Raw genomic sequence first — 13,567 nt, forward strand, 5'->3', positions numbered from 1 at the left:
AAACTCTTCTATGCAAGAAAACCGTTTATCAACAACACCCAGAAACGCCGTCGGCTTCGCTGGGCCTGAGCTCATCTAAGATGGACTGATACAAAGTGGAAAAGTGTTCTGTGGTCTGACGAGTCCACATTTCAAATTGTTTTTGGAAACTGTGGACGTCGTGTCCTCCGGACCAAAGAGGAAAAGAACCATCCGGATTGTTATAGGCGCAAAGTTGAAAAGCCAGCTTCTGTGATGGTATGGGGGTGTATTAGTGCCCAAGACATGGGTAACTTACACATCTGTGAAGGCGCCATTAATGCTGAAAGGTACATACAGGTTTTGGAGCAACATATGTTGCCATCCAAGCAACGTTAACATGGACGCCCCTGCTTATTTTAGCAAGACAATGCCAAGCCACGTGTTACATCAATGTGGCTTCATAGTAAAAGAGTGCGGGTACTAGACTGGCCTGACTGTAGTCCAGACCTGTCTCCCATTGAAAATGTGTGGCGCATTATGAAGCCTAAAATACCACAACGGAGACCCCCGGACTGTTGAACAACTTAAGCTGTACATCAAGCAAGAATGGGAAAAAATTCCACTTGAGAAGCTTAAAAAATGTGTCTCCTCAGTTCCCAAACGTTTACTGAGTGTTGTTAAAAGGAAAGGCCATGTAACACAGTGGTGAACATGCCCTTTCCCAACTACTTTGGCACGTGTTGCAGCCATGAAGTTCTAAGTTAATTATGATTTGCAAAAAAAAATAAAGTTTATGAGTTTGAACATCAAATATCTTGTCTTTGTAGTGCATTCAATTGAATATGGGTTGAAAAGGATTTGCAAATAATTGTATTCCGTTTATATTTACATCCAACACAATTTCCCAACTCATATGGAAACGGGGTTTGTACTTGGTATCGGATTGATACCCAAATTTGTGGTGTCATCCAAAACTAATATAAAGTATCAAACAACAGAAGAATAAGTGATTATTACATTTTAACAGAAGTGTAGATAGAACATGTTAAGAGAGAAAGTAAGCAGATATTAACAGTAAATGAACAAGCAGATTAATAATTCATTTTCAACCACTTGTCCTTAATAATCCTGACAAAATAATAGAACTGTATACGTCAGCAGCTAAATAAGGAGCCTTTGTTTGCTTACGTACTAATAAAAGACAAGTTGTCTAGTACGTTCAGTATTTTATTTAAGGATAAACTTGCAATAAGAAACATGTTTAATGTACCCTAAGATTCTTTTGTTAAAATAAAGCAAATACTGCAATTTTTTGTGGTCCCCATTATTTAGAAATGTACCAAAAAGTATGGAAATAATTTTGGTACCGGTACCAAGATATTGGTATCGGGACAACACTAGGAAGGATATAAAAAACTAGAGGCGGAGAAGCCAGCAAAAAGGGAGATTGATGGCCGGAAATACATTTGGACACACCTGCCAGCATGTAGCTGCAGTACCCACACAATACACTAATGTCCTCACTTGAGCCTCGGCTGGAATGTGCATGTGTGAGTCGTGTGTGTGTGTGTGTGTGAGTTGTGTGCGTGTGTGTTTCGGCCTTTTATTCAGGTTTGTCCTGGGACTTGTGTAAAGGTGCAACCTAGTGGTAGCATTCCGCTGTCAGCTTATCCAGAGTGACATCAAAGCCATGGCCATTATTCCATCATGCACTATTTAATCACCTTAGTGAAAGACTTTTTGAAGTCAGCAGAACAATTAAGAGGAATCCAGACAAATATGCACACCATTCTGAACAATGCACTCCACACCCCCGTTACCAGCTAACTTGAAGTCATTGACCTTCCCTCAGTCCTGTCACACGGGCTATCAACGTCACGGGCGGGCCCGAGCCTCTCCGAGTTGACTTTGAACCAGAGACGCGATAAACCACCATGGCCGCTCAAACTTGGGGGTAGTTTCGGCAAGGCATGTTTATTTATAGAGCACAACTTGTACACAGGGCGGGTCAAAGTGCTTTGCAGAAAAGTACAAGAAGAACATAATCGTGATTCAAATCAAATAGTATGTTCAGGAGTTCCGAACCTCTTTGGCCTCATGGGCCACACTTTTCCACTACACAGGGCCCACTCAAATATTAACTGAATTAATAATCTTACTCTTGATTTTAATCGTATTCAATAATTATATTTAACCTACTTAAAGTTTACAACATTGTCAAATGTTAATCACAAAGATTATTATCAAGGCTTAGTTCAGACTGATTTCAAAAAATAAATACTAATCAAATATACTGCAAAAGAAGGGACTCATAAAAAGGGATTAAAATAAATGTACATGCAGCTACTCAGTGCTAAAATTGTTAAAATCTATGTTTGTTAAACTGTCACTAAAATTTAAGTGAAAATGAAATTACAGCTTCACAACTTTCGTGATGATTTTTGCGCTTAAGAAACTTCTATGACTTCTGTTTGTTTGATATTGTCATTACTGCCGCAAGTGGTGGGAAAGTGTATTACAACTGAGTACCGCTGCGGCTCATACAAAGCACAGCCGAGAAATATACATTTTTTATCAGGAATACGGAAACAAGCACGCTAGTTAGTTAACCGCCTATCTATCTGGCTTCCTTATCGCCTCCGTTGGCTCTGTGAAGTACAACGTTGTCCACTTTGCTGCGGATGATATTACAATCCCAACGCTGTTATTTCCGAACAAGTTGGAGTTGTCGAGTATTTTTATATTAATATAAAGATATATTATATTAGTTTGTGTAGGTGTATGTATGTGTATAAATGTATACGTGGATATGAATGTGTATATTTATGTATATGTGTATGTATGTATGTATATGTGTACGTACGTAAGTATGTATGTATATATGTACGTGTATAAATGTATATGTGTATGTACGTATATATATGTGTATATGTGTATGTATATATATGTGTGTATGTATGTATATATATATATGTGTGTATGTATATGTATTTGTGTATATATGTATGTATATATATGTATGTATTTGTGTATATATGTATGTATATGTGTATATATGTATGTATATATATATATATATATATATATATGTACACTACCGTTCAAAAGTTTGGGGTCACATTGAAATGTCCTTATTTTTGAAGGAAAAGCACTGTACTTTTCAATGAAGATAACTTTAAACGAGTCTTTAAAGAAATACACTCTATACATTGCTAATGTGGTAAATGACTATTCTAGCTGCAAATGTCTGGTTTTTGGTGCAATATCTACGTAGGTGTATAGAGGCCCATTTCCATATCTGAGACTGGCCAATAAAAGAGAAAGATTAAGATGGGCAAAAGAACACAGACATTGGACAGAGGAAGACTGGAAAAAAGTGTTGTGGACGGATGAATCCAAGTTTGAGGTGTTTGGATCACAAAGAAGAACGTTTGTGAGAAGCAGAACAACTGAAAAGATGCTGGAAGAATGCCTGACGCCATCTGTTAAGCATGGTGGAGGTCATGTGATGGTCTGGGGTTGCTTTGGTGCTGGTAAGGTGGGAGATTTGTACAGGGTAAAAGGGATTCTGAATAAGGAAGGTTATCACTCCATTTTGCAACACCATGCCATACCCAGTGGACAGCGCTTGATTGGAGCCAATTTCATCCTACAACAGGACAATGACCCAAAACACACCTCCAAATTGTGCAAGAACTATTTAGAGAAGAAGCAGGCAGCTGGTATTCTATCGGTAATGGAGTGGCCAGCGCAGTCACCAGATCTGAACCCCATTGAGCTGTTGTGGGAGCAGCTTGACCGTATGGTACGCAAGAAGTGCCCATCCAACCAATCCAACTTGTGGGAGCTGCTTCTAGAAGCGTGGGGTGCAATTTCTCCAGATTACCTCAACAAATTAACAGCTAGAATGCCAAAGGTCTGCAATGCTGTAATTGCTGCAAATGGAGGATTCTTTGACGAAAGCAAAGTTTGATGTAAAAAAAATCTTATTTCAAATACAAATCATTATTTCTAACCTTGTCAATGTCTTGACTCAATTTTCTATTCATTTCACAACATATGGTGATGAATAAGTGTGACTTTTCATGGAAAACACAAAATTGTTTGGGTGACCCCAAACGTTTGAACGGTAGTGTATGTATATTGTATTAATGTGTATATATGTGTATGTATATGTTAATAATATAATGCATACTTGGATATAAGCACCTTTTTGAGAAAAACAAACGGAAAATTAAGAGGAAAAATGTATGTATATATTAGGGCTGCAACTAACGATTAATTTGATAATCGATTAATCTTTCAATTATTACTTCGATTAATCGATTAATAATCGGATAAAAGAGACAAACTAAATTTCTATCCTTTCCAGTATTTTATTGGAAAAAAAAACAGCATACTGGCACCATACTTATTTTGATTATTCTTTCTCAGCTGTTTGTACATGTTGCAGTTTATAAATAAAGGTTTATAACACAAAAAATAATAATTGCCTCTGCGCATGCGCATAGCATAGATCCAACGAATCGATGACTAAATTAATCGCCAACTATTTTTATAATCGATTTTAATCGATTTAATCGATTAGTTGTTGCAGCCCTTATATATATATATATATATATATATATATATATATATATATATATATATATATATATATATATGTGTGTATACATGTGTGTGTATATATATATATACACACGTGTATATATATGTGTATATGTATATATACATATATATACATATACGTATATACATACATACATACACATACACACACTTGTGTGTGTATATATATGTCTGTATATATATGTATGCATGTATATATATATGTCTGTATATATATGTATTAATATATGTATGTATGTATGTATATATATATATATATATATATATATATATATATATATATATATATATATATATATATATATATATATATATATATATATATAATAATATTTTTGTACTCACCTTTTTACTCCTTTGTAAGTCATGTTTACTGTCTGTGTATATCATTTGAGGCAACTGTGGAATTTCCCCGATGTGGGACACATAAAATCTACCCTAAAACCGACAATAGTCAAATGAACAACTCACTACTTCCACTTCTACGTCTGCCTTCATAGTTTTTTTGTCGAGTCAAATAAATCTTTGTTGTCTCTCCAAAAAGCTGAGTACAAGTACAAAAATAGTTGTTTTTGGAAGCCATGTTGTTGCCAAGGGTTGGAATGAACATATTGAGTCACACACAGCAGACAGCCAACAGACCATTAGGATTTTTGTCCACCAAAGAAAAATATTTACTAGAAGATCTCAGCCTACGTACGAATTCCGTTCTGGAAAGTCTGGATGATGACACCATTGTGCTGTGTTGTTAGTAGTTTCAATACCACAACATTAACATGTTAACCTTAATAATGGTTGCGGCGTTTGAGCGGCTTAGACGTGCAGCCAATGTTGATCCGCACTTCACCCTTTTTCTCCACTCACTTGGAACTTTTGCTTATTTTACTTTGACACCCTGCCATCAGAAGAGACCCCTCACACTTGGTACATACAATGAGAGGGAAAAAGTGACGTCGTTCTTCCCCCAGTAGGGATAGGCATCTGTGGTCTACCTGATACGATGGGCATCTTCATTTGGATCATCCGATACTTTTAAGATACCTCTTCATCAATTGGCGATTCGATGAGATGCAATCTACACACTAATCACCATGCGTCACTATTTAATTTTTAGGCTGCGAGAGCTTTATTGTAATTTCTCCATGCATTATTTTTTTTCAAACTTTGATCACATTTTTGAGGCCTTTGACATGCACAAAAACTCATCAGTTTTTCCAAGGTCTGGCGAAACATTTTTATGTTTTGGGAGTACCAGACACGAAATTTCAAAATTGACTCTCGATCACACCCTTGAAAAAAAAATAAAATAAAGCCAGATTCACATATCATCATGTAAAAGTCTCAAGAACCCATATTAGAAAACAAACAGGAAGTCTGCCATCTTGGTTACCATTTTTAGGTCAAAAACAGGGATCGTACTTTAACGAACTCATCCTGGGGACTTTGACCAAATGAGTCGTGGTTAAAATGACAGATACTAGACAGATGGACGATGATAAATTGTGAAGAAATTTTGCCTGCGTCATAGGATGTGGGCGTGGCCTGGAGCCTAACTTTGATCTGTTCTCCCCAAAACTTTCGCCATTTATAACTCGGCCCGACAAATTCAGATCTTAATCAGAATTGGTAGGAATGCAATCAATCAATCAATCAATGTTTATTTATATAGCCCTAAATCACAAGTGTCTCAAAGGGCTGCACAAGCCACAACGACATCCTCGGTACAAAGCCCACATAAGGGCAAGGAAAAACTCACCCCAGTGGGACGTCGATGTGAATGACTATGAGAAACCTTGGAGAGGACCGCATATGTGGGTAAACCCCCCTCTCTTGGGGAGACCGAATGCAATGGATGTCGAGTGGGTCTAACATAATATTGTGAGAGTCCAGTCCATAGTGGATCCAACATAATAGTAAGAGTCCAGTCCATAGTGGGGCCAGCAGGAAACCATCCCGAGCGGAGACGGGTCAGCAGCGCAGAGATGTTCCCAGCCGATGCACAGGCGAGCGGTCCATCCCGGGTCCCGACTTTGGACAGCCAGCACTTCATCCATGGCCACCGGACCTGTGGCCCCCCCCTCCTCCACAAGGAAGAGGGGAGCAGAGGAGAAAAGAAAAGAAACGGCAGATCAACTGGTCTAAAAGGGGGTCTATTTAAAGGCTAGAGTATACAAATGAGTTTTAAGATGGGACTTAAATGCTTCTACTGAGGTAGCATCTCTCTAATTGTTACCGGGAGGGCATTCCATAGTACTGGAGCCCGAATAGAAAACGCTCTATAGCCCGCAGACTTTTTTTGGGCTCTGGGAATCACTAATAAGCCAGAGTTCTTTGAACGCAGATTTCTTGCCGGGACATATGGTACAATACAATTGACAAGATAGGACGGAGCTAGACCGTGTAGTATTTTATACGTAAGTAGTAAAACCTTAAAGTCACATCTTAAGTGTACAGGAAGCCAGTGCAGGTGAGCCAGTATAGGCGTAATATGATCAAACTTTCTTGTTCTTGTCAAAAGTCTAGCAGCCGCATTTTGTACCAATTGTAATCTTTTAATGCTAGACATAGGGAGACCCCAAAATAATACGTTACAGTAGTCGAGACGTAACGAACGCATGAATAATGATCTCAGCGTCGCTAGTGGATAATGACACTCTGAAGTGTGGGGCGGCATAGCTCGGTTGGTAGAGTGGCCCTGCCAGCAACTTGAGGGTTCCAGGTTCGATTCCCGCTTCCGCCATCCTAGTCGCTGCTGTTGTGTCCTTGGGCAAGGCACTTTGCCCACCAGCTCCCAGTGCCACCCACACTGGTTTGAATGTAACTAAGATATTGGGTTTCACTATGTAGAGCGCTTTGAGTCACTAGAGAAAAGCGCTATATAAATATAATTCACTTCACTTCACTTGAAGTTCCGTATGGGTCAGTATCTATTTGTTTCCAAATGTAGTGGGTGGAGCCTGGCGGCGTAAGCTGCTCCTCGCCATCAACCATCAAACTGTCTTTACTGCACTTAGGATGGTCAGATTGTCTTCCAAACTGATATCACGCTTTTAGGGTGGGGTCTGATCACGACTACACGGTGATATCAACACCAATATCGCCCCCTTGTGGTGGAAAATTATAACGGTCATAACTTCCGTCCGCATTCTCTAAACTTCCTAAGAATTTTGATTGTAGGTCTGAGCATTAGATACTAGGGTTGTGAACGATAAACCGATGCGACCGAGTATTTGATTCAACAAGTGAGCAATTAGGCTGCATCGGTAGCAGACTCCTCAACCAATGCGAATAATTCATGAATTCCTAGCTGAATCGGTTATAGAGTCATGGATCGGTTATCGCGAGGCTTTGCATTGGTTGGCTAGATTACAATATGCGCCAGCGTCTCTAAAACAACGCGAGAGCTGAAGCTACTCGCCAAACGCGGTAGCCGCCTAGCTAGTATTAGCACGAGTGATAAACAAGGGACAACACGGAAAATGAAGGAGGAGAACGAAAGCGTCAGTCTGACCGAAGGTGATAATGGACCGAGAAAGATTTGCAACGCATCGGGGAGACAGAAATCCAAAGTGTGGAAAGTTTTTGGGTTTTATAAGAAGGAAGGGAAGCTCGACAGAAGCCATGCTATTTGTAAATTGTGTCGAACATTGTTGACGTACACTGGCAGCAGGTTGAAATATTGAATCTTTGTTACCTACCTCTAGTGTTCAAAACTATGCTCAGGCTGAAATATTGCACTTTGTTGTTACTATTCTGTGCTACTTTTACCTCTGGAGTTCCCATCCTACAATCCAGCCAGACTTTTTTTGGTCCATGTCTAAAAATAAATACATTGACATGTGATTTTGTTGTTCTGTTTTTTTTGCCAGTGCCATAAAGCCATAATGCTTGGGGATTTGGAGTCTTGAATATTAACCGTCAAATCGAATCGTATCGTTCGGAATCGAATCCAATCGAATCGGTCTGTAATAAAAGGATATCGTTTTTTAATCGAATCGTAACCTGTGTATCTAGATGCATATCGAATCGTTTATCAGAGAGAGATGTGCAACCCTATTAGATACAAATAAGAATCGTGATTCATTTTTTAACGATTCCTATGGTGTGGTGCCCAAAGATTCACAGCCCTAATTGATACAATGAGCATGAGCATGCCTGCGTTTCGATGATAGCTTCTTTTCTTTTTCATGTATTATTAATCGTTTCTGGCCATGCGTTGTAACCACAAAATGTACCGGGAGGACTTTTCCTGTATTGCGTAACCACTGCTGACTTAACCTGTATATTTTGTGGTAATCAGTGAGCCCCCAAAGTAAACTATGCACCCGTAAATATGGGAAAGATAATGTGCCGAGGAGGACAAGAAGAAGCAAAGTTGAGTCCAGTGCCTTGAAGAGAGGATTGGGAGAAGACCAAATACCACCAAGGCGTTGCCAAGAACACTGTACTCTCCCCCTGTCCTTTTCTCTTCCTCCTCCCTTCCTCTGCTGAGGATCTCTGGGGGAAATCCAAACGCTGCAGGAATGTTATCGTTGTATTGCATTAGCAACATTCCCCAGCTCATTTAATAGAAGACAGACCCTGTTGCATGGGCTCCTGTTTGTTACACTGCTTGTGTGTGTGTGTGTGTGTGTGTGTGTGTCACAGCAGCACGCAGAATTCCTTTACTCTGCTGTTCACTCCCGCAGATCTCCATTAAATAGACCAAATGCACATTTTTCAGCATATTATGACACAAACTTTAAGGGGAACTGCGCTTTTTTTTTTTTAGATTTTGTCTATCGTTTACAACCCTTATGTAAGACAAGAACACACGTTTTCTTTTTTTAGCGTTCTATCTCGTAAATAAACATTAGCAAAAGTCAGCTAACAATGGAGGTGTAATAGGAGTCTCTCTTTTCTGCCTATAAAGTGTTTTTTTTAAACTCAAGGTTTTATATACACACTGTATCGTATTTTTCGGAGTATAGGTCGCTCCGGAGTATAAGTCGCACCGGCCGAAAATGTGTAATAAAGAAGGGAAAAAAGATATATGAGTCGCATATTTTGGGGAAATGTATTTGATAAAAGCCAACACCAAAAATAGACATTTGAAAGGCAATTATAATAAATAAAGAATAGTGAACAACAGGCTGAATAAGTGTACGTTATATGAGGCATAAATAACCAACTGAGAACGTGCCTGGTATGTTAATGTAACATATTATGGTAAGAGTCATTCAAATAACTATAACATATAGAACATGCTATACGTTTACCAAACAATCTGTCACTCCTAATCGCTAAATCCCATGAAATCTTATACGTCTAGTCTCTTACGTGAATGAGATAAATAATAATATTTGATATTTTACGCTAATGTGTTAATAATTTCACACATAAGTCGCTCCTGAGTATAAGTCGCATCCCCGGCCAAACTACGAAAAAAACTGCGACTTATAGTCCGAAAAATACGGTAAGTATATATGTAATATAGTAACATTCATACTAACATGTAATATTTGCATGTTTTGATCATTTTAAGCATAGAGCGGCTTATTCATTTCACAGACATATCACAGCGTTCACTTTCCCTTCAACTTCAACAAGACTACTAATCATGGCAGACTTGATGAGAGACAACAAAGACTACTTTGGGACACATGACGATCCAGAAACTTCTATTTGTGATCCTGAATACAAGGAGGATGATCTACAAGTTTTAGAAGCTGTGTGCTAAATAGATGCAGCTTTAGTCAAACACTAAGCATCGTCGAGCTAAACAAGATATACAAACTATTAGGGCTGTGAATCTTTGGGTGTCCCACGATTCGATTCAATATCGATTCTTGGGGTCACGATTCGATTCAAAATCGATTTTTTTTTCGATTCAACGCGATTCCCGATTCAAAAACGATATTTTCTCGATTCAAAGGGATTCTCTATTCATTCAATACATAGGATTTCAGCAGAATCTACCCCAGTCTGCTGACATGCAAGCAGAGTAGTAGATTTTTGTAAAAAGCTTTTATAATTGTAAAGGACAATGTTTTATCAACTGATTGAAATAATGTAAATAAATTAAATGAACCAAAAATATGACTTATTTTATCTTTGTGAAAATATTGGTCACAGTGTAAGTGTAAGCCACTGTGACACTATTGTTCATTTTTTTAATTTTTTTTTGTAAATGTCTAATGATAATGTCCATGAGGGATTTTTAATCATCACTGCTATGTTGAAATTGTAACTAATATTGATACTGTTGTTGATAATATTCATTTTTGTTTCACTACTTTTGGTTTGTTCTGTGTCGTGTTTGTGTCTCCTCTCAATTGCTCTGTTTATTGCAGTTCTGAGTGTTGCTGGGCTGGGTTTGGTTTTGGAATTGGATTGCATTGTTATGGTATTGCTGTGTATTGTTTTGTTGGATTGATTAATTTAAAAAAAAAAATATATTTTTTTTTTAAATCGATTTAAAAAAAATAAGAATCGATTCTGAATCGCACAACGTGAGAATCGCGATTCGAAATCCCCAAAAAACTATAATAAAACAATCACTTACTGTACAATGTCTGCTCTCCCTGGGATAAAGACTGATGGGATGTTTATATATTCCCCTTTACATGAACAATTAAAAAAATGTTTTAAAAGGTGCCGCAAACAAGCATCTTTCCGTGTCTTTCTCGCCTTCTCCGAGTCTAAGTTGGATGTCAATATTGACCAACTTGTAGTTTTATGTCCACAACCTTCTACTATCCAGGTGAGAGGCATGATTTATCATTTACAATTAACTTTCACCAACTCAGAGGCGATGCAGCAGCTCAATATGTCAATTTAGCAGCACAAGCTGGTTAGCTCTTTGTGATCAATGCGCCACTAAAAGTAGTTCCTCAGTGTTAGCTCTTATAATGAGGTTAATATTCAGGTCGCAACATGTAAATGGAGTATTGTTGGCGCTTTTTGAATGTTTTTAGAGGACTTTATGGGCGCAATAGTTTACTCACATTAGCCGCATTGTTAGCCACCTCTTACTTGCCAATTTTACGACTAAAAATGCATTAAAAAACATGTTTGTGAATGATAGACGAAATTCCACAAAATGTGCAGTTGCACATTAAAACATCCATCTTTCATGAAGAGAGCCGATGTATAAGAAGAAGGTATTATTAGTGCACCAATAAAAGTGTAAACTGAGAGAGTGCTATCAAACACCAAATTATAACAGTCCAGCATGTCTTAGCTTAGAAGACATTTTTAAATGCTTCGTGTCCACGTGGGCTGATCCTGTGTGCGTGTTAAGTTAGAACAGGAAGTAGTTTTCAAATGCTTGAAGTCATCCACCTGGAATGTCCCTCTGTTTATACCAAAGGTGTCCAAACTACGGCCCACGAGACGTTATGAATTTAATTAGGAATCTGGCCGCAGGGAGATTTCAATTCATTTTTTGTTGGCAACATGCACAATTCAGGTCTATGACCACTTATCGTGCTTTGAATGAATTCAAGCGCAGCAATAACTTATATGACCCAGGGGGAAAAGCCTGGTGCAAAAAAATAGAAAATAACCAAAATAAAATGCCAACAGACATGGTCACATTGAACACAATATACCGTATTTTCCGCACTATAAGGCGCACCTAAAAACCACAATTTTTCTCAAAAGCTGACAGTGCGCCTTATAACCCGGTGCGCTTTATTACGATTCATTTTCATAAAGTTTCGGTCTCGCAACTTCGGTAAACAGCCGCCATCTTTTTTCCCGGTAGAACAGGAAGCGCTTCTTCTTCTACGCAAGCAACCGCCAAGGAAAGCACCCGCCCCCATAGAACAGGAAGCGCTTCTTCTTCTACTGTAAGCAACCACCCGCCCCCGGAAGAAGAAGAAAAAACGCGCGGATATCACCGTACGTTTCATTTCCTGTTTACATCTGTAAAGACCACAAAATGGCTCCTACTACGCGACAAGGATCCGGTTCATAAAAAGACGCAATCTCTCCATCCGCACACGGATTACTACCGTATTTCACAGCAACTGATATTCCTGTGAACCGCACTGTGGAACGGGAGCACGTACGGTGAATATTCGCACCACAGGGAATGAGAAGTCATCCTTCACTGTGGTTCTAGCTTGCCATGCTAACTTCCACCCATGGTGATATTCAAAAGGAAGACCTTGCCAAAAGAGACCTTTCCAGCCGGCGTCATCATAAAAGCTAACTCGAAGGGATGGATGGATGAAGAAAAGATGAGCGAGTGGTTAAGGGAAGTTTACGCGAAGAGGCCGGGTGGCTTTTTTCACACAGCTCCGAAGGCGAACACACCTTCACTAAGACGGGCAGACAGCGCCGGACGACATACGCCAACATCTGCCAGTGGATCGTAAATGCCTGGGCAGATATTTCGGTCACAACTGTGGTCCGAGCTTTCCGGAAGGCAGGATTCACAGAACTGCTGCACAACAACAGCGACACTGAATCCGATGACTTCGACGAGACGGAGCCGGCCATTTTTGGATCCCACGCTTGCGCAACTTTTCAATTCGGACACCGAAGACGAAGAATTCGAAGGATTTACGAATGAAGAATAACTTCAGAAGGTGAGCGCTATGTTTATTTTGTGTGTTGTGACATTAACGTTCGAGCAACATTATGTTGCTATTTATTGCTCTACACCATTTTGAATTTTACTATGTTTGTGATTGCACATTTGCGTACATTTTGGGACAGAGTTGTTAGAACGCTGGTTTTCAATATATTATTAAAGTTTGACTGAACTATCTGACTGTTTTTTTGACATTCACTTTAGCGCAGCGTTTTTTTGACATTCACTTTAGCGCAGCGTAGGCGCGGCTTATAGTCCGGGGCGGCTTATTGGTGGACAAAATTATGAAATATGTAATTCATAGAAGGTGCGGCTAATAATCCGGTGCGCCTTATAGTGCGGAAAATACGGTAACACAATTTGTGGGTCTTATAAAAAACATCCATGCACCTAAAA

The 13,567-nt window shown here is 39.0% G+C and overlaps 1 protein-coding gene across 2 annotated transcripts in view; it reads left to right on the forward strand.

Moving 5' to 3' along the window:
* The window catches only part of cdc42bpab (CDC42 binding protein kinase alpha (DMPK-like) b), a 253,034-nt gene that overhangs the window by 99,183 nt on the left and 140,284 nt on the right, over positions 1-13,567 (forward strand). The gene's annotated exons all lie outside the window — the stretch shown is intronic.

This window comes from Nerophis lumbriciformis, linkage group LG26, assembly GCF_033978685.3.
Source record: "Nerophis lumbriciformis linkage group LG26, RoL_Nlum_v2.1, whole genome shotgun sequence".
Classification (NCBI taxonomy): Eukaryota; Metazoa; Chordata; class Actinopteri; order Syngnathiformes; family Syngnathidae; genus Nerophis; species Nerophis lumbriciformis.